Here is a 25009-nt window from a genome sequence, read left to right as displayed (position 1 = left end):
CTCTGGTGGAGAGGACCAGGACAGAAAGGAGAGGCAGGGTTAAGAGTCCCCTTCAGAACCCTCCTACACTGTTGACGGGAATGTACGTTGGTACAGCCACTGTGGAAAACAGTATGGAGGTTCCTTAAAAAACTAAAAATAAGAATTACCAGGGACTTCCCTGGTGGTCCAGTGGTAAAGAATCTGCCTTACAATGCAGGGGACACGGATTCGATCCCTGGTCAGGGAACTGAGATCCCACATGCCGCCAGGCAACTAAGCCCGCACGCCACAACTACTGAGCTCGTGCGCCTCAACGAGAGAGCTCACGTGCTGCAAACTACAGAGCCCACACGCCCTGGAGCCCACGTGCCACAACTAGAGAGAAGCCCACGTGCCACAACTAGAAAGAAGCCCACGTGCCACAACGAAGAGCCCTCACGCCACAACGAAAGATCCCGCATGCCTCAACAAAGATCCCGCGTGCTGCAACTAAGACCTGACGCAGCCAAAAATAAATTAAATAAATAAATAATAAATAAATAAATCTTGGGGAAAAAAAAGAATTACCATATGATCCAGCAATCCCACTCCTGGGCAATATACCTGGACAAAACTCTAATTCAAAAAGATACATGCACCACTGTGTTCACAGCAGCACTATTCACAATAATCAAGACATGGAGGGACTTCCCTGGTGGCGCAGTGGTTAAGAATCTGCCTGCCAATGCAGGGGACACAGGTTCGATCCCTGGTCCGGGAAGATCCCACATGCCGCAGAGCAACTAAGCCCGTGTGCCACAACTACTGAAGCCAGTGCACCTAGAGCCCATGCTCTGAAACAAGAGAAGCCACTGCAATGAGAAGCCCACGCACCACAATGAAGAGTAGCCCCTGCTCAATGCAACTAGAGAAAGGCCGCATGCAGCAACGAAAACCCAACACAGCCAAAAAAAAAAAATTTTTTTTAAAGAAATGGAAACAACCTAAAAGTTTGTCGACAGATGAATGGACAAAGAAGATGTGGTACATATATACAATGGAATACTACTCAGCCATAAAAAGGAATGAAATAATGCCATTTGCAGCAACATGGATTCAACTGGAGATTATCATACTAAGTGAAGTAAGAGAAAGACAAGTACCATATGATATCACTTATATGTGGAATCTAAAATATGACACAAATTAACCTATCTATGAAACAGAAACAGAATTACAGGCACAGAGAACAGACTGGTGGTTGCCAAGGGGGAGTGGAGTTGGGGGAGGGTTGAGGTTAGCAGATATAAGCTTTTATATATAGAATAGATAAACAACAAGGCACCGAGAACTATCTTCAATATCTTATAATAAACCATAATGGAAAATAATATAAAAAATAGAAGATATATATGTATAACTGAGCCACTTTACATATATATATAACTGAATCACTATATACATGTGTGTATAACTGAATCACATATATGTGTATAACTGAATCATACATATGTATAACTGAATATATATATATATATATATATCAGTAATTAACACAACTTGGTAAATCAACTATACTTCAATTTAAAAAAAGAGTCCCCTTGGGCTTCCCTGGTGGCGCAGTGGTTGACAGTCCGCCTGCCAATGCAGGGGACACGGGTTCGTGCCCCGGTCCGGGAAGATCCCACATGCCGCGGAGCGGCTGGGCCCGTGAGACATGGCCGCTGAGCCTGCGTGTCCGGAGCCTGTGCTCCGCAACGGGAGAGTCCACAACAGTGAGAGGCCTGCGTACCGCAAAAAAAAAAAAAAAAAAGAGTCCCCTTCATACTCAACAGATGCTCCAGGGGAGGGGGCCACAGTCTGAAGATGCTGGACAGAAGACCCAGGCCCCAGGTGGTACCTGATGGAGACCCTTCTGCTGGACCAAGGTTCTTAAAGGACAAGGGATTCGCCCCAGGACTCACAGCAGGTGAAAGAGAGGAGAATTGAACCCAGATTTTCTGGCTCCAAGCCCAAAGCTCCTGACCCAGACCAGAGTGAATTTCTCTCTGCTTTCTGGTACTTGGAGAAAGCAGAGCCCTCATGTGGTCCTCTGTGTTCCATCCCCATCCCTCACTGGCCAATGCCCCACAAGTGCATTGGGCACCTACTGTGTACCAGGCCAGCCCCTCCAAACCACACCCTTCCCCTGTAACATCCCCTGAAATAAATGGTGGAAATACCCAACACACGTAAGGCTGCTATAAATGTTTTCTGCACTGTTTTGTTTATTCGTACACCATGTTCCTCCAAAAAGAATCAAAGCCACTTAAAGACACACACATACTATCATGTTTTCTCTAATAAGTGAGTAACTAGGGGCAAAGGAAACATACACACATCTCAACTTTTATAAAATAAGTAAATGAATTGGGACAAAGGAAAAATAAAGATAGGAAATAAAAGAAAAATCTCAGGAGGACAATGAAAGATACAATTCCTGCACTTGTAAGAGGTGGAGTCCAAAACTGACTTTCAGTAGCAGCCACTGTAGAGGGAAGCACCCTCTACAGAATATTCAAGAGATATGTTTAAATAAGTAAAAAGGAAAAAATTATTGTTCAGAAGAAGTGAAACTATGTTTGTTACTGAGCCTCGAAACCAGGTTCTCCCATGGACTGAATAAATATGAGCTCCTTTCCCTTTGCCCCCTCTGCCTAGAAATCTAATTCCTTCTCAGTCACCAAGTGGGGAGCCTGCCTCACCTGCCTCGGCTGGGCAGGTGCATAAAGATGAGGCACTCTTTCTTCTGTTTTTAAAACTTTATCAAACTAGATCATATATACATTAAAATGCACGTTAAGTGTGCTGTTCAGTAAGATTTTACAAAATACACCTGTGTACCCAGCACTCAGATCAAGAAACAACATTACCAACATAGCCTAAAGGCCCCTCCCAGCCAACACCTTGCCAAGGGCAAACACTGCCCAGACTTCTAATACCATAGATGTGCTTTTCCTGTTTCGGAAAGTTACTTAAATAGAATCATTCAGTGTCTGGCTTCCTTTGCTCAACCCTGTGTTTGTGAGTTGCCCATACATTGCTTGTGGCCGTAGCATGTTCATCTTCATTGCTGAATTCTGTCGTGTGGCTATACCACAATTTAGTCTCCTGCAGATGGGCAGGTCCATCCATCCTTGGTCAGGAAGATAAAGACAATCACAGGTTGCACATGGGTATTTTTAACTGAGTTAACTCTTAATGATTTGTTTAAGTGCTTGAGTTTGGAAGATGCCAATGTCATTTTCCTAAACTTTTCCTAAATTTGACTTAAACACAGCATCTGAAAACTGTCAGTCTGGCAGCTGACATTATTTTGATCACTAAAATCCATTTTTGTAATGAAACATGTCTTAGTCCTATGGCCAAGGGACCAAAAAACATATAGGAAAAAAAAAAATTTTTTTCACTCTTCTGCAATTAGACATTCAACATTTACAGACAACATTTACTGAAACTTTACTCTGTGTCAGGAACTGTACTAAACACTTTGTATGTACTACTTCTTTCAATCCTGACAAAAACCCCAGCAACAACTTACAGCTTTGCCCTCAGCACCTAGTGTAAGATCTAATACAAACCATACACTAAAAAGTGCTTTTAAGGGGCTTCCCTGGTGGCGCAATGGTTAGGAATCCGCCTGTCAATGCAGGGGACACGGGTTTGAGCCCTGGTCTGGAAGGATCCCACATGCCTCCGAGCGACTAAGTCTGTGCGCCACAACTGCTAAGCCTGCGCTCTAGAGCCCGTGAGCCACAACTACTGAAGCCCACGCGCCCAGAGCCCGTGCTCTGCAATAAGAGAAGCCACTGCAATGAGAAGCCCACACACGGTGACGAAGAGTGGCCCCCACTCACTGCAACTAGAGAAAGCCCGTGAGTAGCAACAAAGACACAAGGCAGCCAAAAATTAATTAATTAATTAATTTTTTTAAAAAAGTAACACATGTCCATGCTTGAAATTTAAAAAAAAAAAGTGCTTATTAAATAAGTCAATGAATGAATAATAGCAGATACCATTTGTAGAGCCCAAAGTATATACCAGAAACTGTGCCAAATGTTTATATTCATTATCCTATTCAGTCCTCTCAACAAACCTGAGATAACATAGGAGACCACTTTGGGGGTGTTGCCCACCTCACAGGTCCCCACTTTCTCTGAAAATTACCCCCTGCTTAAGACAGGGCCTGGCAACCAACCAGACTGGGGACCAGCCGTGCCTACCAGACCACCCACAGTTGTCAGCCTGCCACAACAGAAGGACCCACCCTATCCAAATAGGGCGCACACCTAGAGCATAGAGCTCTGGTGACCGGAGGGGAGTGTGCTGCTGGGATGCACAGGATGTGTGGTACAAAAGGCCACTTCTCCAAGGTCAGGAGATGTAACCAACTACGAGATACACAGAAACAAAAACAGCAAATGAGGCAACATGAGGTGACGGAGGATCATGTTCCAAATGAAGGAACAAAATAAAACCTCAAAAGAAGAACCAAGTGGAGTGGAAATAGGCAACCTACCCAATAAAGAGTTCAAAGTCATGATCATAAAGATGATCAAAGAACTCAGGAGAAGAATGGATAAACAGAGTGAGAAGCTAGAAGTTTTTAACAAAGAATTAGAAAATATGAAGAAGAACCGAATAGAAATGAAGAATATAATAGCTAAAATGAAAAATACACTAGTAGGAATCAACAGTAGATTAAATGATACAGAAGAATAGATCAGTTAGCTGGAAGACAGAGTAGTGGAAATCACTGACGCTGAACAGAAAAAAGAATAAAAATAAATGAGGACAGTTTAAGAGACCACTGGGACAACATAAAGCATGCTAACACTCTCATTATGGAGTCCCGAAAGAGAAGAGAGAGAGAAAGGTGCAGGGAACATATCTGAAGACATAATAGCTGGAAACTTCCCTAATGTAGGAAAGGAAACAGACGTCCAAGTCCAGGAAGCACAGCATCCCAAACAGGGCCAACCCAAAGAAGACCACAATAAGACACATTGTAATTAAAATGGCAAAAAAATTTTTAAAAAGAGAGAATATTAAAAGCAGCAAGGGAAAAGCAACAAGGTACATACAAGGGGCCTCCCATGAGGCTATCAGCTGACTTTTCAGCAGAAACTTTGAAGGCCAGAAGGGAGTGGTATGATATATTTAAAGTGATGAAAAGGGAAAAACCTACAACCAAGAATACTCTACCCAGCACAGCTTTCATTCAGATATGAGGGAGAGATCAAAAGTTTTACCTACAAGCAAAAGCTAAAAGAGTTCAGCACCACCAAACCAGCTTTACAAGAAATGTTAAAGGGACTTCTCTAAGCAAAAAAGAAAAGGCCACAGCCAGAAACATGGAAATTATAAAAGGAAAAAGCTCAGTGGTAAAGGCAAATATACAGTAAAGGTAGTAAATCAACCACATGCACAAAGCTAGTAGGAAGGTTAAAAGACAAAAGCAGTAAAATCACCTATATCCACGATAATCAGTTGAAGGATACACAAGACAAAAGGATGGAAAATATCATGTCAAAAACAGTGATCATGAGGGGAGGGCAGTAAAGCTTCAGGGTTGTTAAAATGTGTTTGAAATTAAGAGATCAGCCACTTAAAATAATCATAGATAGATAGACAGATAGATAGACAGCCTGACCTCACAGTAACCACAAACCAAAAGTCTATAATAGATACATACACAAAAAAGAGAAGGGAATCCAAACATAACACTACAGGTAGGCATCAAATCACAAGGAAAGAGAACAAAAGAAGAAAAAAGGAACAAAAAAGAACTATAAAAACAAGCCCAAAACAGTGAACAAAATGGCAATAAGAACATACTCATCAATAATTACTTTAAATGTAAATGGGCTAAATGCTCTAATCAAAAGACACAGGTTGGGTGGACGGATACAAAAACAAGACCCATATATATGCTGCTTATAAGAGACTCACTTCAGATCTAAAGATACACACAGACAAAGTGAGAGAATGAAAAAAGGTATTCCGTGCAAATGTAAATCAAAAGAAAGCCAGGGTAGCAATATTTATATCAGACAAAATATACTTTAAAACAAAGACTGTAACAAGAGACAAAGAAGGACATTACATAATGATCCAAGGATCACTCCAAGAAGAAGATATAACAATTGTAAATATATATGCATCTAACATAGGAGCACATAAAAAAGAATAAAATGGCTAGGAATAAATATAACTAAAAAGGTAAAACACATGTACTCAGAAACTATAAGACACTGAGGAAAGAAATTGAAAACTACACAAACGGATGGAAAGATATACCATATTCATGGATTGGAAGAATTAATATTGTTAAAATGACCATATTATCCAAGGCAATTTACAGATTCAATGCAATCTCTATCAAAATACCAATGGCCTTTTTCACAGAAGTAGAACAAATAATCCTAAAATTTATATATAAATAAATTTTATATATAGAACCACAAAAGACCCCAAATAGCCAAAACAATCTTGAGAAAGAAGAAGACAGCTGGAAGTATCACACTCCCTGGCTTCAGACTATACTACAGTAATCAAAACAGTATGGTAGGACACAAGAAACAGACACATAGATTAATGGAGCAGAATAGAGAGCCCAGAAATAAACCCACGCACTTATGGTCAATTAATCTATGACAAAGGAGGCAAAAGTATACAATGGGGAAAAGAAATGAAATTCTGCCATTTGCAACAGCACGGACAGACCTGGAGGATATTGTGTTTAGTAAAATAAGTCAGACAGAGAAAGAAAAATACTGTGTCTTATCATTTATTTGTGGAATCTTAAAATTTAAAAAAAAACAAATAAAAGAATATAACAAAACACAGACTCACAGATAATTGAGAACAAACTAGTGGTTACTAGTGGGGAGAGGGAAGCAGGGAGGGGCAAGACAGGGGTAGGGGATGAATAGGTACAAACTACTATGTATAAAATAAATAAGATACAAGGATATATTGTACAGCACAGGTAATACAGCCAATTTTTATAACTGTAAATGGAGTATAACCTATGAAAAATTTGAATCACTATGTTGTACACCTGTAAATCAACTATACCTCAATAAACAAAAACTACCCCCTGCTTATGCGTACATCCAATAGATGCCACATCGTGCTATATGCCCTCCACCCCCAACCTCGTCACAGTTGATTGGATCAAACGTGAACACCGAATGCAACTCAGCCGATTTTCTCTTGGGAATCTGGACTTACGTCTGAAAGACAGTCAGTCAGGTCTGCTTTTGGTTAAAATGAGCTACTGCGAACTCACTCCTAAGCTGCAGGGTGGACTTTTTTGGAGTAATGGAGAGAGAGGGTCTGCAGGGTGAGAAAATTAGGAGACTGAACAGAGAGATGCAGAGACAAGAGGCAAAGTCCTGCCTGGGTTCCCAGCTACTTCTCTGTTCCCCACTCCAGGACCTCAAAAAGCCCAGACTTAGGTTCTAGTAAATTTTCCTTTTTGCTTAAAATGGTTCAAGTTGGCGCCCATTAGTTGCTCCCCAAAAAAATCTAAACTAAGGTAGGTAAATATTATTATTCCCTTTCTACATATGAAGGAATTGAAGCTCAGAGGAAGTGAAGTGACTTCCCTAAGGGCACAATTCAGTGAGTGGTAGAGCAAACACACGAACCCAAGTCCACCTAACTCTGCAGCCTGAGCTGTTTCCTATTCCACATGCTGGGGTTTCTCAGTCCAGATCAATGGGGCCCCAGATCAATCTTTCACCCCTTTTGCAAGCTTTTTGAGGGCTGGAGCCATGTCTAACTCCCTGTAGCAGCTCCACCTGGGATAAACACTGTCAGGTGTCACTAGCAAGCCTGGTGGGATGGAGGTTTCACGGGGCCAGGGGAAACATCACGGGGTGACTGATGGGAAGTTAATGGGTTTTGTGGATGCAAACTGTAGACGCAGAAGAGTGGGGCATGGAACTGAGATCCTTCCCAGTTTGACAGACAAACCAGTGAGCAGTTCACAAAAGTCCACAGCAGTCCTAAAGCTGGAGATGGACCACAGCAAGACTGAAGACTTTGGTGAGGGGTACTGCATGCCACCCTGGAAAATGGAGAACCCCTAAATCTTCCTCGTACCACAACCCTCAGCCGGGCTGCCTTAACTTCAGCCTTGGCAGGGTAAGTGGAATGAGAACTGGGTTTGGGCCCAGGCTAAACCTGGGGGTTAGGCCAACCCCAGGGCCTAGATCAAGAGCACATCATTGGCAAAGTCCTCATTCTACAGAGACTGGACCACTTGATCCCCTCTGCACACACACAGCCAATCCCATCTTCCACAAGATAGCCAGAGAGACCTTTTTAAAACACATACCTGACCATATCACTCCCTCCTTAAAGCTCTTACGTGGCCCGTAAGGCCCTCAGCCTGTTATTCAAGGCATTAGTCTGTCATTCAAGGCCTTTATGACCTGCTGCAATACAATTAGAAATATATTTTGTCTTTGTCCTAGGTTCCTCACACAGAGCAACTAAAACCCACATAATTTCCTAAGTGTGAAGAGTGATAGGGGCGTCTTTTGTCACAATATTTGGTTTTTGTATAGAGCTTCTAAGACTCTTGAAATTTCCTAAGTGACAGGAGTGTCTTTTGTTAATCATACCAAGCCCTTTGATCACACCTGAGTTTATGCTAATGGCGTGGCTTAGGGTGGGGCCCACACACAGCCTCAGGATGGCAAGGGTCACCAGAAATACCAAGTGATTACAGGGTTGGAACTTTCAGCCCTACCCACTGACCTACAGAAAGGGGATGGAGCCGATGGGGGCTGGAGATGAAGCTGTCTAAGAACTCCTGAACAATGAGACTTGATGAGCTTCCTGGTGGGCAAACACATCGAGGTGCAGGGAGGGTGGTACCCCCAGAGATGTCACAGAGGCTTCACACACCACTCCACACCCTCACACTTTGCCCTGTACATCTCTCCCCTCTGGCTGTTCCTGGGTTGTATTTTTTGTGAGAAACTGGTAAACATAAGTAAAGTGTTTCCCTGAGTTCTGCAAGCCATTCTAGCGCACTGTTGAACCCAAGGAGGGGATCAAGGGAACTTTCTCCTTATAATCAAAGGGTAGTTCTGCAGCTGATGCCTAAAGTGGGGGGCAGTCGTGGTGCTGCGCCCTTAAGCTGTGGCACGTGTGCTAACTGGGGAGCTGCACAATTGAATCGAGTTGTTGGACACCCACTTGATGTCTGGAGAGTTGGAGAATCAATTGCTGCTGTGGAAAACACTCCAGACCTTCATTCCAATCTTCTCTCATAACACACCACTCATTCACACTCAACTCCCAATATTCCAAATTACCTGGGTCCCTGGAATCACCTTGGTCTCTCGACAGCTACACAGCCATCGTACACACAAGCTATTCTCTCTCCTGGAACATCACCCAGTCCTGTCCATCTGGCGAAATTTTAATTAAACTTTAAGCTCAATTCAAGGAGCACAACCTCAAAGCAGGTTTTTCTAACCTCCTCAGATTGGGTTAAGTGTCCTTTCTCTGTGCACGTTTAGCAAAGAAAATAAATTGTTCTGTGACCATTGGTTTATACATCTGCCTTTCCTGACAGACTGTGGGCTCCTTAAGAGCAGAGACCTAGTTTTCTACATCATTTTTTTCACCAGTACACAGCAGAGTGCTGGGCCTGTAGTAGGTATCAGTAAGTATGTTTGGGATGTGTGAATGGATGCATGCAAATGGGGTAAATAGATAAGTAGATGGGTGAATAAATGGGAGTTTGTATGGATAAATGGATGGGTAAATGGATAGGAGGAAGAATAAGTGGATGTGTGGGAGGATATGGAGGTAGATAGATGAAAATAAGGTTAGACGGATGGATGGATGGATGGATGGATGGATGGATGGATGGATGGATGTCAACGATTTTATTTAACTCATTAACTAATGAGGGAGCCAACAGAATGTTATACACAATCCAAAGTAGAAGCCAAAATGTAGCCACAAGTACAGCGTTTAGCCCATTCACCTCCAACAAGATATCAATCGACCTCATCTGATAAAATGCATTTGCATCTCAATGGACAAGAACAGTTTCCATCACAATCAGTTTTCCACAACTTCCAAAATAATAAAACAGCTTAGAGACCATGTAAGTTACAAACTCCTATAGAAACAGACATCCACGTGCCAAGTAACACCTAATAGATAATTAGAAGGACACCTGATAATCTTTTCTGCCTGTTTTCAAGTGTCTCATCATCTTCCCTGGCATGGCTTAACCAGGTGTGCATCTCTGAAAGGCCACTTAAATTCAGAAGGCCTCAATCTCCTCACCTGCAAAGTGGGATGAGAGCACAAAACCCTTCAAGCTCTCAGCAGACAGCAGCTCCGGAAGGTGCTGCTTCAGGTTTTACAGATGCTTCCCCACCGGCTGAGCTTCTTCCCTCTACTTCAGCACCACCTCTGAGCTTGTTGGTCTTAGGAGGGCCCTGCCACTGTCCCCACACCCCACCAAGCATGAACGTCTTTCTTCATCCCCCTTTAACACTACCAAGACATGTTCAAGGGGATGGATGGATGAATGGATGAATGGATGAATGGATGGACGGATGGCAGACTGGAAGACAGGAGTTGGGATAGGTGACTTAGTGGGAGGACAGATGGGTGAATGAGTGGATAAATAGAGAGATGACAGGAGGATGGGAGAAAGGTATGTGAAGTCATGGGAGGATAGATGAGTGGACAGATAGATGGATAAATGGATGGATCAGTCAATTCCGATGCCTGCATGTCTAAGCCTAGGGTTCAGTCCTTAGGTTGTCTTTGCAGCCTGGACTCCTCTCACAGTTCTGCTGCCTGCCAGCGACTCCCGAAATTTAACATGTATAAAATCACACTCACAATCTTCTTCCCCAAACTTGATTCCCTCCCAGTGTTCTGCTCCTCAGTGAACGGCAACACTGTCCATCCCGCTGCACCAACCAGAAATCTAGGCATCATCCCTGATTCCATCCACTCCCGCCACACCCATACCCAAGACATCACCATGTCTTATTGATTTCACCTTCAACATCTACCTCTAACCTGTTCATCTCTCTCCAGCTCCAGGGCCACCATCACTTCCCTCCCGGGCTAGTGTGCTCACCACCTCTCAGCCTCCCTGCCTCCATTCTGTCTTGCGCCCAACTAACTCCCCACTACCAATAAAGCAATCTTCTCAAGACGCAGGTCTGGGGACTTCACTGGTGGTCCAGTGATTAGGATTCCACGCTTCCAATACAGGGGGAGCGGGTTCGATCTCCGGTGGGCAAACTAAGATCCCACATGTCATGCAGCCAAAAAAACCCAAAAAACAAACGTAGGTCTGATTATGCCACCACCACTCCTCCAATATTGTTTAAAACATTCTTATGCCTTCCACTGCTCTCAAGATCGAAAGCAGTCCTGTCCCCTGCCCACTTCTCCCGCCTCGTCCCACACCCTGACAAGGTCAGACCTCCTGAAACATTCACTCACATGCTTCCCAAACTTGCGGCACGTCGCATCACGGCAACTTGACATTTATCTCTGTCACTCCGTGGTGAACGTCTGTCACCCCCTCTAAGCAGTAAGCCCCACAAAGGAGAGACCGGGACCATTTTGGCTTTGTTTTGGCTTGGGTGCAAATCTGGGTTCTGCCCCTAATTAGCCATGTGAACTTGAACAAGTTACTCGGCCTCCATAAACCTCCTTCCTGCACAATTAAAAAAAAATGGAAAAAATATCGTCCCCCTCCACAGGATACCGTAAGGATGTAATTGAATAATACACGCAGAGTGGCTGACAGAGGGTATGGTCACTGGGAGGACGTGTCATGACTGGCTGGGAACAGCAGCAGGAAGGTGTGCGTGCAGACCCTGCTCACCCCGCAGCCAGCTGACCCTGAAATGAGCTCTACCCTGAGTACAAATCTTCAAGCAGGCCCAGAAATAGGCTCCCCGAGATGGGCCTCGGCGGATAAGAGAGGAGGGGCTGACTTTTACACCCATTACCCGGGGACCTTCTCTCAGGGCCCTAGAAGGGTGGCTTCCCTCCTAACAGGAGACAGCGAGGGGCAGCTGTCCCTAACAGGAGAAAGGGTGTTCGGGGCCTATTCAGTGCCCAGAAGGGTTTAGGAACCCAGAGACCAGCCTTCTTAACAGGTCCATTTCTTTAAGTCCCCTCCTCCCTCAAGAGCCTATGGGGGCTCCCCACTGCCTACAGCATCAGGTACAGTCTCCTCTACCTGGAATCCCACCTCCATCCTCCATCTGGCACCTGGCACCCCAGAGCCCACCCTTCATCCAGACAGGCCTCTTCACCAGTCTCCATACTCCTTCTCCACCCCAGGCCCCGCCCTCCATCCTGGAAAGCCTTCTGTCTTCAGGTGTCCCTCTCTAAATCCTTCCCCACCCCTCAAACCCCACCCTCTCCGTCTTCCAGAAAGCCCTCTAGGACTGACCCAGCCCCGCACTCATTTCCGTCTCTTCTGAGGGCCTTGGGCCTGATGCCTCCAATGAAAGGCTAAGGTCTGACGTAAAACAGACCCATGTGGATGCAGTCCCCAGCCTACTACTGTTAAAAGACACATTTTTTAAAGGATAAAATCATGAACGTTATACAAATATAAGATAAACAACACATGTCAAAGATTTCATTTAACGGATTAATTACTTAGGGAAAAACAAGACGTTATACACAATTTAAAGGAGAATCCGAAGCACTGCCACAGTATAGCTTTTAGCCCCCTCGCTACAAGATCTCAACTGACTTCACCTGATAAAGTGTATTTGCATCTTAAAGGACAAGAACGACTTCCCATCGCAGTTTTCTACAGGTTCCAAGATAACAAAACAGCTTCGAGACCATGAAAGCCACAAACTCCTGTAGAAACAGACAACCATGTGCCAGGTAACACCGAATCGTCAATTCGAAGGACACCTGGTAATCTTTTCTGCCTGTTTTAAAAGTGTTTCATCATCTCACCTGGAGTGGCTTAACCAGGTGTGAATCTCTGGAAAGTCACTTAAATTCGGTGGGTCTCAGTCTCCTCATCCGTAAAGTGGGATGAGAGCACAAAACCCTCCGTGTTCTCAGCAGAGAGCAACTCCAGAAGGGGCTGCCTCAGGTTCTACAGGTGCTTCCCTGCCCCCGGCTTCCTCTCGCTACTTCAGCACCACCTCAGGGCTTGTTGGCCTTGGGAGGGCTCTGGTCCCTGACCCCACCTGCCACCAAGCAAGAACCAAGCCCTCTTCTCCTCCTTCATCCCCCTTAACATGTTCAGGGGGACCATTAGCAAAAATCAGAGGGGAAGAGGAAAAATCTTTTTAAAGCTGGTGGGTTAGGTTTTCCTCCCTCACCTCGTTCTCTTTTTAGAGCATGGTGTACTCCCCACCCCCAAAGCCAAGGCAATCTGGAGAGCCGGGCCCTCTGTAACGTAATTCAAGGCTGGGAAGATGCTTTTGACATAATTCTGTATAAGGGATATACTAGTACAAGGTAACCTTCCTGAAGGGTGTGACGGGATCGTCTGATTGCCGCGCGGCTTGCGGGATCTTAGTTCCCCAACCAGGGACTGAACCTGCACCCTTGGTAGTGAAAGCGCAGAGTCCTAATCACTGGACCGCCAGGGAATTCCCTGTGATGGGTTTTTTGGACAGATATCCCACCCAGAGGCCAGACCATGCTGACGGCCCTTCCTCCTTCCCTCCTCCACCCTTAGTATCAGAAGATTCCCCCCAACAATAGGCTTGATAAGTTGACCACACCTATGAGTGACAGGGGTATTACAGAGCACACTCTAGGGCAGGTCCCCACAGCCTGGCATCTCACTGTCCTCAGATGGCACTGCGTAACCTCTCCCAGGCTCCTCCCTCCAGCCTCCCTAACCCGCCCTTTGGTGTAGCAGACACTAAATATCACTGTGCTTCCCTGGAAATGTCCCTCCTGCAAGTCTGACCCCATACAGAAGAAAGCTTCAAAACTATATGGACGTACCCAGCGAAATCAAGAATAATCACAGGCATGCACAAACTTACCCGTGAGGATGTTCACTGTGGTGCTGTCTAGAAGTGAGAAAAACTCAAAACTGAATGCCCAGCAGTAGAGAACTGGTTAAATAAAACACAGTACAGCCATCTCATGCAAGCCATGAGAAGTGTGACACAGAAGAGGAGAGAGTTAGCAAGCTCGCTCCATTAGGGACACTCGTAGAGATGTGAGATTGAAAAGAAAGAAAAAGAAACCTCAACATTAACAGTGACCAGCTTTGCTGTTCTTTTTCCACCTTTTTATGTTTCTCCAGTGTCCTGTTTATGGAGGTACAGACAGGCAAATCAATATAAGCCAACTCCCCAAACCTAGACCCCAACACCACCACACCCAGCGGAAACCAGTTCCCATTCCGGGCTCCAGTGTGAAGAACAAGCCAGATTTGCCAGCCCTGCGATGCTCAAACAGAGGGTAGAGGGGGTGAGCTCTTCATCAGCTAGAGCCTTCCACAAGGCCGCGCCACAAAATACACGTACACACAGTCTTGCCAAAGGGGACAGACTACAGGGAAAACCACTCAACAACCAGTATATCCATCCTGCACAGATCAGCAGGGGTCTGCTTAGGAAGGTCAAGGTCACTCTTAGGAGGTTTGCACAGCGGGGCACGGCCCTGGCCTGGGAGTCCTAGAGCCTCCGATCCTAGCTGCCTAGCCCTGGCCTGCCCCTGCTTTCTCCAGTCCTTTATTTTTTCATCCATAAAATAAATGCATAGGGTTGGACAAAGGGCCCCTCAGGTTCCATTTCTTAGGACTCAGAAATGTTTCCCTTTATTCTGGCCCCATGCCCCACATAGCACACACGCCTCCCGATGGCCCCAGATGGAGCTGGAATCCCTCAGCCTGGGTCCCTCCACCCCCCTCAGTCTGGGGGATGGGGTAGGCAGTGCAGGAGGCAGAGCCCAGAATGAACAGTTGCCAAAGGGGGCGGGGAAGTGTCCTTACCCACCAAGGCTCTAGACCATGCAGGTCTCTCTGCCTCCACCCAGGGAAGCCCAAGACATGGTGACTGTCAGAGGTGGGCTGGAGTGAGGTTTGTTTTCTCCACCAGAGCCTGCTCTGCTCCCACCCTCCCTGCAGTGCCACTGTCTGCCTGGCTTCTCTTCCACGCCATCCCTATGGCTCCTCCCCTTCCCCAAGTTTTATCGTCAGTATGTGCAGCTCCTTATCCTCATGTTTTATTTCTGACAACCACTTATTAGCTGCCATCGACAAAATGGGGGTTAGGAGAACTATCAACAAAGTATTTCATCAATTCATTCATCAAATTTAGAGTGCATGCTCTGTGCAGGCCCCCAAGGGTCTCCCTCCTGGGACTCCCAGTTAAGTAGGGGAGATTAAATAAATGATTCCACAAATAACTGGAAAGGACCAGGACTAGCAAGAGCGCAATAAACCGGAGCTCTAGTGTAATAAAGAAAGGGAGGTCTGGCGGATGGGGCTGGGCTTGTCCAAGGCCCCAAAGTAGAGTGCGGACAGGGCAGGTCCGTAAGCCAGGAGCCCCTCCCTGAGCCAGGCACCCCTTGAGGCAGGCATGCATCTGCCAGGGTCAAGCTCTATGCCCAAGGTTTGGGGATAGGGGGATACAGAGGGCATAGGATCAGGCCAGGAGTAAAGGAAGTAGGCAAGCTGGTCCCTCAGGAGAGGAAGGCTTCAGCCGGGCCTAGCTGACATCCCTGAACACCCTAGAACTCACCGCGCGGCAACTGGGAGCAGGAGGCTCTGCCAGGCTCGTCTGCCCCTCCCAGTGGCCGTGACAGGGGTCCCCTACCCGGATGCCCAGGCTTGCCTCTGAACAACCTGTCTGGCTGTCCTGCCCTGCACGTATCGTTTGTCTGCCCTTCTCTGCACATGTCTGAGTCTGCGCCTCTGCTCCCGCCTATCTGTATGTCACTCTCTACACACGCCTGTCCGTCTGTCCTCACACGTCTGGCTGGCACGCCGGCCTCCCTGCATCTCTCGGCCTCCTCGCCGCGCCGCCCCGCCTGCCGCTGTGTGGGTGTCGGGCTGGCAGTGCGCAGAGGGGCGCGGCTCGGCCCTCCCCCTCCGCCGCGTCCCCCCAGCTCAGGAATGACCCGGGCGGCGGCCCAGCGCTGCTGAGGCCCCGGAGCCGCGGCGCAGGGCGGCGGGAGCGGGCGGCCGTGGCGTGGGCGGCGGTGCTGGGCCGGCGGGCGGCCGGGCGGGGCTGAGGCAGGGCCGGGAAGCCGGGAAGCCGGGAAGCCGGGAAGCCGGGAAGCCGGGAAGCCGGGAAGCCGGGAAGCCGCCGCCACCGCCTCGGCCGGGGATCTCGAGCCCCAGGTGGGCTCGGCAGGGCCCCGCCCCGCCACGCCCCTGCGCGCCGAGCAGGCCGAGGCGGAGCGGCGCGCCCCCCGCGACGCCGGAGCCCGAGCCCGAACGCAGCGGCATCCAAGCGGGAACCGGAGCGGGAGCGGAGCCAGAGCGGGAACCTGAGCTGGAGCCGAAGCTGGAGCCGGCAGTGCGGCGCACGGAGCGGAGCGAGGCAGCCAAGCCGAGTAAGGGGCGTGGGGCCGGGGGCGGCGCTGGGGAGGGGCGGGGAGGGGGTCCCGGCCCCTTCCCCCGCGCTCTGCTGCGGCCCCGGCGCAAGCACACACCCGGGGTCGCTCAGCGCGGTCCGCGGCGGATCCGCAGCGCGCTCCGAACAGGAACCCCGCTCTCCCGCGGACCCCGGCCCCGACCCCCGCGCCCCCGGGCGGGCCACCGGAACTCGCGCGGGCCGTGGCTGCCCCTGAGCATGCCATCGGGCCGCAGGGACGGAGAGGTCTCCCGGTTCTTGCCCGACTTGAGTCCCAAACAAACATCCACCCCACGGAGGGAGCATAAGACAGTCTTCACGACCCCGCGCCCTCGGTTTCGCGGACCCCTGAACAACCCACCCAAGAAGGGTAAACTAGAACGCACTTTTCGTCGGGGTAGGAGAGGAAAGGGGCTCTGGGCTTTGTGGAGTTTGAAGCTAGAACCCACCCCCGCCCCTCGAGCCGGGAAGTTTGACCCTCCGGCGGGCGGGCCACCAGGGCCATGCCCCCGCTTCGATGCCTACCACGCTGGCCTGTCTCAGCACCATCGGTGGGAGAGGTGGTGTCCCCGCCGCACCTTCTCCAGCTCCGGGGCCGACTTTCCCTGGCGCGGTAAGCGGGACTCGAGGCTGAGTCCGAGGCGGCTGCTCTGGCTGGCTGCGCAGCGCCAAGCGGTACAGCCGCCTCTCCCTAATCGCTCTCGGAAGTTGGGTAGTGCCCACCAGACCCACGGCAGACTCGCACGACCCTCCCCCTCTCCCCATCGGCCCGGCGGTCCTGAGGCTGGCGCGCGGAGGACCCAGGGCTGCCCTCCTGATCCCACGCGCCGTGCCAGCGGAGATGGCCAGGCCCAGGCTGGGAAGGGGAGGGCACCAGTGACAGATGTGAGCGGCGGGGGCTCCAGGAGCTTGGTCCTTGGTCTTGATTCACACAGTCCATGGGCACCTGCCTTGCGCAAGCCCCCCCTGACTCTCCTCAAACATCCTGACTGCTCTACCGGAACAAGTGGCTTCACCTCCCTGTGCCTCAATTGCCTCTGCTGACAAGTAGGTAGGATTCTGTGGTGAACAGAGTGTTTAAGGGCTTTGGAACCAGAGGGTGGGCTTGGAAGACTTCGTAGCCGTGTGATGTTAGGCAAGATACTTAACCTCTCTGAGCCTCAGTTTCCCCATCTGAAACATGGGGAAGATGGGTTGGGAGGTGAGGCGATGCTTGTAGGGGGCCTAGCATGGTGCTTGGCACTCAGCCCTCACTCAATTCAGGTTGACCACAGGTGTCGTTCTGTGAAGCACGCAGCACCAGTGGGTGCTGAGGCAGAGCGAGTTGCCCTGAGGTGGCGGCGACACGACCCCCTCCCAACCCCCCAAGCCCCCCTCCAAGGAGGCCTTTGAATCCCCCAAGGGCTTGTTGACATCTAACTGCGGTGCAAATCCCTCTCTTTAGGGCCTGCCCTTTCTCAGCTGTTCCCTCCTCCCCGGGCGATCTGCTTCCCAGCGGTGCTCGCCTCCCTACCTTTCATCTCCATCCAGGTTGGGAATGACCGTATCTGATCAGCTCTTTCTTCTGCCCTTGACTGATGTCCACTGCTCACACTCTGTGCGAGGGAATTCACACCTCCCTCCGCTCCGGGGACCGGGGCCTGGGGAGGACTGCTTTCCCTGCGGAGCAATCAGACAGTAGACAGTCAGGTGGCTTGGGTGTTCCAGTGGTGACAGTTCAGACAGGCAGTGAAGAGCCGCAGGGGGAGCAGCCACCAGGGCAAGGAGACAGCGGGAAGTCGGAGGGGTCCCAACCCTGAACCTGCGCTGACCGTGGTGTGTTCATCCAGGCGACTGAGCCACGAGGCACCAGAAATGATAACCCTTGGAGAGGAAATGAAGCCCGTGGCTGACTGAGAGGTTAGAAGTTCAGAGCTGGAAGGGCCCCAGGAAGAGATCTGCCCAGTCTGTGCAGCTGGGGCTTCAGACCCAGAGCAGAACCAATGAGGCCCAAGGCCTGGGAGAGGATGCTGGAATCCTTGGGGTGGCATGGAGGGTGTAGGTAACCAGGAGCATCGTTGGGAAGAAAACAAGTGTCCAGCTTGTGGACACCCGCGTTAGTCCTGCTCACCTGTGCCCCAGCTGTGAGAACGGGGGGATGTGGGGGGTCTGTCCACATGCTGCCTGGTGGGGACCTAGTGAGACAGGCAGAATGGGCTGCCTCCTGGGGGCTGTTTCTACACAAACCCCCCCCCCCCCCCCCCGTCGTCGTCTTCTTCCTCTGTAGCCTACTCCCACCCCTCCCCCATTCACCCACCAGGGAGTCACATCCCAGCATCTTCCATAATCCTCACCTCTTCTTCCCAAAGGAGTTAATCAGAAACTAATTTAGGAGGTTTGTGTCACCTGGTTCACAGAGTGGAGTACAGCCAGGCAGCAACGTGATGGGGATACGGGCACCTCCTTCAGTCTTGGGGAATAATCAGTTAGACACACTCAGATGCCTGTTACCTGAAGCCTTTGCCCTGGAAGTGCTCACAGCACAGGGTAAGGGACGAGAAGGTGGCAGCCAGCTCTCAGCCTCCTCAAGAGAGAAACTGAAGCCAGGAGGGCTTCTGAGTCCCCCTGGCACAAAGTGCAGTTGTGGCTGAGAGCACGGCTTCTTGGAGCTGGACTGCCTGGGTTTATGGCTTGTGATTCTGGGCAGGAGATTTACCCTTCAGAGCCTCAATTTCCTCTTGAAAAGGGGAACAAATCGTCTACATCTCCCAGTATAGTTGCGAGGACTGGAGAAACAATATACAGGAAACACGTGGCAGGGACGAATGGACCCCTCGCGATGGCCTTGCTATGTCTGCATTGTGAACATGCGCTGAATGCATGCTCTTTCCCAAGCATAAGTATTTTCTCTCTGGAGTCTGAGGACAGCCCTCTGATCTAAGTACTATAATTGCCCATATTTTATAGATGAGAACACTGAGGCTTAGAAAGGTTAAGGACTAACTTTGCTAAGTATAGAAAACTTAAAACATCACTATGACTCATCATAATTTTATGAGTTTGTAAAATTGATAATTAGCACATTGCATCTTAGATGATATGTAATTAGTTAATGGAATGCTTCCTCAATGGAGATCTTCAATCATTGTATCTTTATGTGTTAATTGCCCATGGGCTATAGAATTTTTAGAGACATCTTCATTTTTTTTCTATTCAAACAGTATCAAACTGATTTAAAAGAGCAGCTCCCCCCGCATTTATTCCCTATCTCTCTTCTCTCCATTTTTCTCCATAGCGCTTATCACCCCCAACATTTATATATCTTACTCATTTGTTTATTGTCTGCCCTCATCAATATAATGTAAACTCCCCAAAGGCAGGGACTTTTAACCATTTTGCTCACTCTCATATCCCCAGGGACTAGAACAATAACCAGCACTTCGTATGCTTTGCAAAGTATAAAGTGTTTTACAAACATAAGGTCTATTATTGTTATTATTATTGCCAGGTGTCTAGTTTGCCTGAAGATAAACCTTAAGGTTCACGGCAGAAACTGTTCTCTCAAAAATCTGGCAAATAGGACCTGCTCAAGCGCCAGGGAAAATGTGATGAAGGTTAAAACCAGTGGAGATTATTTTCCTAACATGTTAATAAAGCTCCTTATCAGTAAGTTCAAATACAAGTTAACTTTTTTAAATTTTGGCAATAAAAAAATGGCACGTTCAAAGGCAACTACATTAGCGCTTAAAACTTCCAATGAGTTAACTGTCACTGACTTATTCAGTTATTCTTTATTTTGTTAGCATAAAAGGTGTTTTCAAATCTTCATTTTAATGATTTTTCAGATTATAAAAGTAATACATGTTCATTGAAGAAAATTTGGAAAATCATTCTTAAAAAATAAAAGAACATAAAAAGCCTCGTCCATCCCACCACTGCCCAGAGAGTTCGTGACTGTGGGTATTTTAGTCTATTTCCTTTTAATCTTTTTCTATGTGTGAATATTTTCTCTAGTTTTTTTTTTTCCCCCTTACAAAATAAGGATCATATTGTAGGCAGAGTTCTAGAACCTGCTTACCTGGTGGGGTTTTTCCCCCCTCTTAACAGTATACTGAAAGTCTTTTCTGTTATTAAAATTTCTTTAAAAACATGATTCCATGGGTATACAATATTCCATCATAAGCGTATGCCAAACTTTTCTCAGCCTCTCCTCTCTTATTGGACACTGGGGTCGCATCCCATGTTTCACCACTGTAATAATACTTTTCTATGCCCTCTTTGGTGTTTTCTGGGCCCTGAATCAGGCTTCTCTACACCCTTGGTCAGGACCTATTTGCTGATTTGCAGATGGACCGGTTTATGTAGTTAGTCAGTATGTCAAGTCTTAGAAGTTGGGCCTTGGTGGCAGCAGGGAAGGCAGCTGACCCAGTAGAGGACTACTCCAGGTAAATCAAGGCAACCTGAAGACCCAGTAACCTCCACGCATTTCCTGACCAACCCAGTGTAGCACACATGTGGCCAGATGTTGCACGGGGACAGAAGGCCTCCTTGCTGCAGAGGCTGTCACACACTTGGATCCCTTTTCTAACATCAGGACCAAGTTACTTGTTTGCAAACCTCCGTGTCCTCTGCCAGCCTCTCTGCCACCGTCCTCTCACTCTTTTTCATTTGCTTCTTCATTTAATCACATGACAAACGTTTACAGGCATACCTCGTTTTATTGCTCTTCATAGATATTGCTTGTTTTTACTAACTGAAGTTTTGGAGCAACCTTGCGTCAAGCAAGTCTTATCCATGCCGTTTTTCCAACTGTATTTGCCCACTTCATGTCCCTTATGTCACATTTTGGTGAGTCTCACAACATTTCAAACTTTTTCATTGCTGTTGTATTTGCTGTGGTGATCTGTGACCAGTTATTTTTTTTTTTTTTTTTGCTGTACACAGGCCTCTCACTGTTGTGGCCTCTCCCGTTGTGGAGCACAGGCTCCGGACGCGCAGGCTCAGCAGCCATGGCTCACGGGCCCAGCCGCTCTGCGGCATGTGGGACCTTCCCGGACCGGGGCACGAACCCGCCACTTCCCCTAGCATCGGCAGGCGGACTCTCAACCACTGCGCCACCAGGGAAGCCCTTATTTTTTTTTTTTTTTTTTTTTTTTTTTGGTGACCAGTGATTTTTGATGTTACTGTCACAAAAAGATTACCACTCACTGAAGGCTCAGATGATGGTTAGCGTTTTTTAGCAATAAAGTTTTTTTTTCTTTTTTTTTTTTGGCCACGCCATGCGGCATGGGGGATCTTAGTTCCCAGACCAGGGTTCGAACCCCGAGCCCCCTGCATTGGGAACAGGGAGTCTTAACTGGGCCGGCAGGGAAGTCCCAATAAAGTATTTTTAAATTAAGGTATGTACATTGTTTTTTTGAAAAAATGTCTACTGCAAACCTAACAGACTACAGTATAGGGTGAACCTAACTTTGATATGCACCGGGACACCAAAAAAATCGTGGGACTCGCTGTATTGCGGTGGTCTGGAGCCTCGCGACCACCAAACCGCAATATCTCCGAGGTATGCCTGTAATGACATCTACCCGCACTTGCCAAGGAATGTTTTTCTCCATTAAGGAAACCATCAGCTGGGTCCCAGACTAAAGACCCGCCTCCCTCATTTCTGAGACTCCTTTCTGTGCCAACTGTAAAATGGGGATTTGTTTTGAGATCCAGCGGGCTGAGCAGGCGCTGCATAGACGTGGCCCATCCCGGAGGCCAGCCCCTGCTTGGCCCTGCCCCGTCTGCCGTGGACTCCGGTGAAGCTCAACCCTCCAGTCCGGGTGCCTCTGCCGCGCATGCGCTGACCGTCCTGTCCCCGCTGTTACCTGGCCGCCTCCGCCAGGGATACGGCGCCAGTCCACTAACCACAGGCTCATTGATCGAGATCAGTGTCGCAGTGGCTACAGAAAGGAGGTATTCCGGGAGCAGGGACGTGAAGCAAAGTGGGAGTGACGTGGACTCGCCGCCCACCATTCAGCCACTTCAGAACCTGGAATACCGCAGCCCGCCGGCCCGCCCTCCAGTTTCCAGCCAGACAATCCAGTCGGAGATGAGTCACAGGCAGGGACACGCCTCGCCTCAGATGCTGGGTGCTGAGTGAGGCGGGCGTGGGGGGGAGACGTGACCTGGTGTCAGATCTCTGTGGGGTGGCCCTGCAGTAACCAAGGGGCACGGGGGGGGAGGGGTGACAGATTCCGTCCCTGCATTGCTCTTCCTCCACCTCTTCTCTCTGGGTGACTTCGGGTGGGTTATTATGTCACGGAGCCTATGAGTTTTCTCATTTGCAAAATGAAACTGTTACCCACTTCGGGGCACCTGTTGCAGTAATTTCGGTGATCTTAACTGGCACACGCAGGTGTTTGGTGAACGTGAGCCACCCTGAAAGCCGGCGTGCCCAGAACATCTCCACATACGGAAATGTCTACCTGACCCATGGCCAAACCTGCCGGCCCCTTGCCAGCCTCCTGGCCACCTGGGAACCTAACACGCTGTCCACCAAACACCCAAACTGACCATGGAAAACGATACGTAACGCAAGGGTTTTTGGTGCCCCCTTCCCTGGGAGGTCATCTCTCACCTCCCCACACCCTACAAAACCCCAGCCTTCATCTCAGTGCCACAAGGCCCAGTGGGAGGAAAGAGGGGGTACAGGGGGCCTCTAGGAGAAGCAGGACCTTGGGGACAGCTGCTTGAAGTGTCGGAGCTGGTCAGCACCCTCCATGGCATCAGGTGCCACCAGGATAGCCTTACAGTAAGTGTACATTCAGCGTGCATTTACTAAGCGCCCACACTATGCCACCTCACTAGAGAGGGAAACAGCCCTGGAACTGTGGAGGCTGGCGCGGAAGCCAGCACATTTTCCTCAGGGCACGGGAGGCTGTGGAAGACTTTTCATCAAGTGACATAATCCATTTTGCCTTTAAGAAAGACCTCTCTGGAAGAAGCACAAGAGATGACCTGTCAGCCCACTTACATCCTCCTCCAGACTCACACGCGGCCACAGGGCACACCAGCACACCCGCAGAAATGAACACAGACACACGTACACACATGTATTTTTAGAAAGCACAGATCCCAGGCCCTGAGATGCTCTGTGAGTTTTCTGGTGTGAAATCACAGTTCCCCAAGCAGCCTGCCACGCCGGTTCTACCAGGCCTGGGGAGATCACATCCTACCTTCACTTCCCCCATCTGAACTCTTGACTGGGTTTCTATGGGGACTGGGAGTGGGTGTCAGGCCAGCCTGGGGTTCACACCAGGACAGGCTGAGCTGCAAGAAGCCACCTGAAGAGGGATTCCCAGGTCAGCAGCAGTCATGGCCCCCTCCCTCCCACCCCCCTCAGGCAGCAGAATGAACGTTTTGCAGCCACACACTCCTGCCATGGGCTTTCCGTACACAACCCCCGTCCTCACGGCAGGTTAAGTGTCCTTACCCTGCTTTCCCCAGGAAGACGCTGCACCTCAGAGAGCTGAAGTGCGTTGTCCAAAGTCACACTGCCAGGAAGTGGCAGAGTTGATATCAGCACTCAGGAATCGCACTTCTGAGCTCAGGCTCTCCAAAGATAGGTGTTTGATTTGTTTGTTAAATAGAATAATCAGTTATTAGTGTAGTTTGGCCAATTGGCCCCGTCAAAACAGAGGACCCATTTGGAGAAAAAAAATATATGATAAAAGGGATCCCTGGAGGAGAAAAGGGTGGGACCTCTGGACCCGCCTCTTACAGAAAAGTTCTGTCCACAATGATACCATCCCCAGGATCAGGGAAGCCGAATGTCCCCTGGGACCTAGAGGGGCCAGGCTCTTCTCCCATTGGCTTATGACTGACAGCTTCCCCTGCAAGTACCTGCTCGGCTCCACATCCATCCAAAGGTGCAGTTTGGTTTCTGCACGTGAAGTGACCGCACTGCCTAGAAATAAGAACTGTAACTCCCTAATATTCCCATAGCCTCCTGTCACCTGGGGACATACCAGGAGAGACTGAATCAACTCAGATCTCCAGCAGCATGGGAAGATGCATTACTTTCTGAAAATGTCTCCTCCATTGCAAATGGGTGTTAGAGTGACCTGGCAGTCCTTTGCTGCCCAGACATCCTGACACCTGGGTGTTACTTGGGGGTACAGGGGGAATTGGGGAACAGTTTCATTCTCTAGGTTCTTATTTCTGAATTGGTAATTTAATATATTAGGTGCCTTTTAAGGGAGTGTGCTGGCTGACAGTGTGGGCTTTGGAGTCAAACAGACCTGGGTTCTAGTCCCAGCCTATAATTAGAAGCTGTGTGACCCTGGAAAGCTTCATAACCTCTCTGAGCCTCAACTGCCTTATTTATAAAATGAGAATGAAAAGAGCAGAGCATGTTTCTCTTAAAACTCTTGTGATGATGATGATGATGATGATGA

General features: G+C 48.7%; 2 protein-coding genes across 6 annotated transcripts in view; one reads left to right on the top strand and one right to left on the bottom strand.

The window, feature by feature from the left end:
• Positions 1 to 25009, bottom strand: part of LOC109550088 (thymidine kinase 2, mitochondrial) — an 886444-nt gene that overhangs the window by 790684 nt on the left and 70751 nt on the right. The window contains exon 12 of the mRNA XM_073796974.1: positions 18103 to 18248. The gene's annotated coding sequence lies outside the window, so the exon portion shown is untranslated. The remainder of the gene's footprint in view (positions 1 to 18102; positions 18249 to 25009) is intronic.
• Positions 16431 to 25009, top strand: part of BEAN1 (brain expressed associated with NEDD4 1) — a 38533-nt gene continuing 29954 nt past the window's right edge. For 2 of the 5 annotated variants that reach the window (XM_033845176.2, XM_033845174.2), the window contains exon 1: positions 16431 to 16569. The gene's annotated coding sequence lies outside the window, so the exon portion shown is untranslated. Of the gene's footprint in view, positions 16570 to 16850; positions 16960 to 17092; positions 17203 to 17524; positions 21967 to 25009 lie in introns of those variants that run through there. The other 3 variants (XR_004523371.2, XR_012328341.1, XR_012328340.1) reach the window with 3 other exon arrangements.

Source organism: Tursiops truncatus, chromosome 19 (assembly GCF_011762595.2).
Source record: "Tursiops truncatus isolate mTurTru1 chromosome 19, mTurTru1.mat.Y, whole genome shotgun sequence".
Taxonomy (NCBI): Eukaryota; Metazoa; Chordata; class Mammalia; order Artiodactyla; family Delphinidae; genus Tursiops; species Tursiops truncatus.
This window is presented reverse-complemented; position numbering and strand designations above follow the sequence as displayed.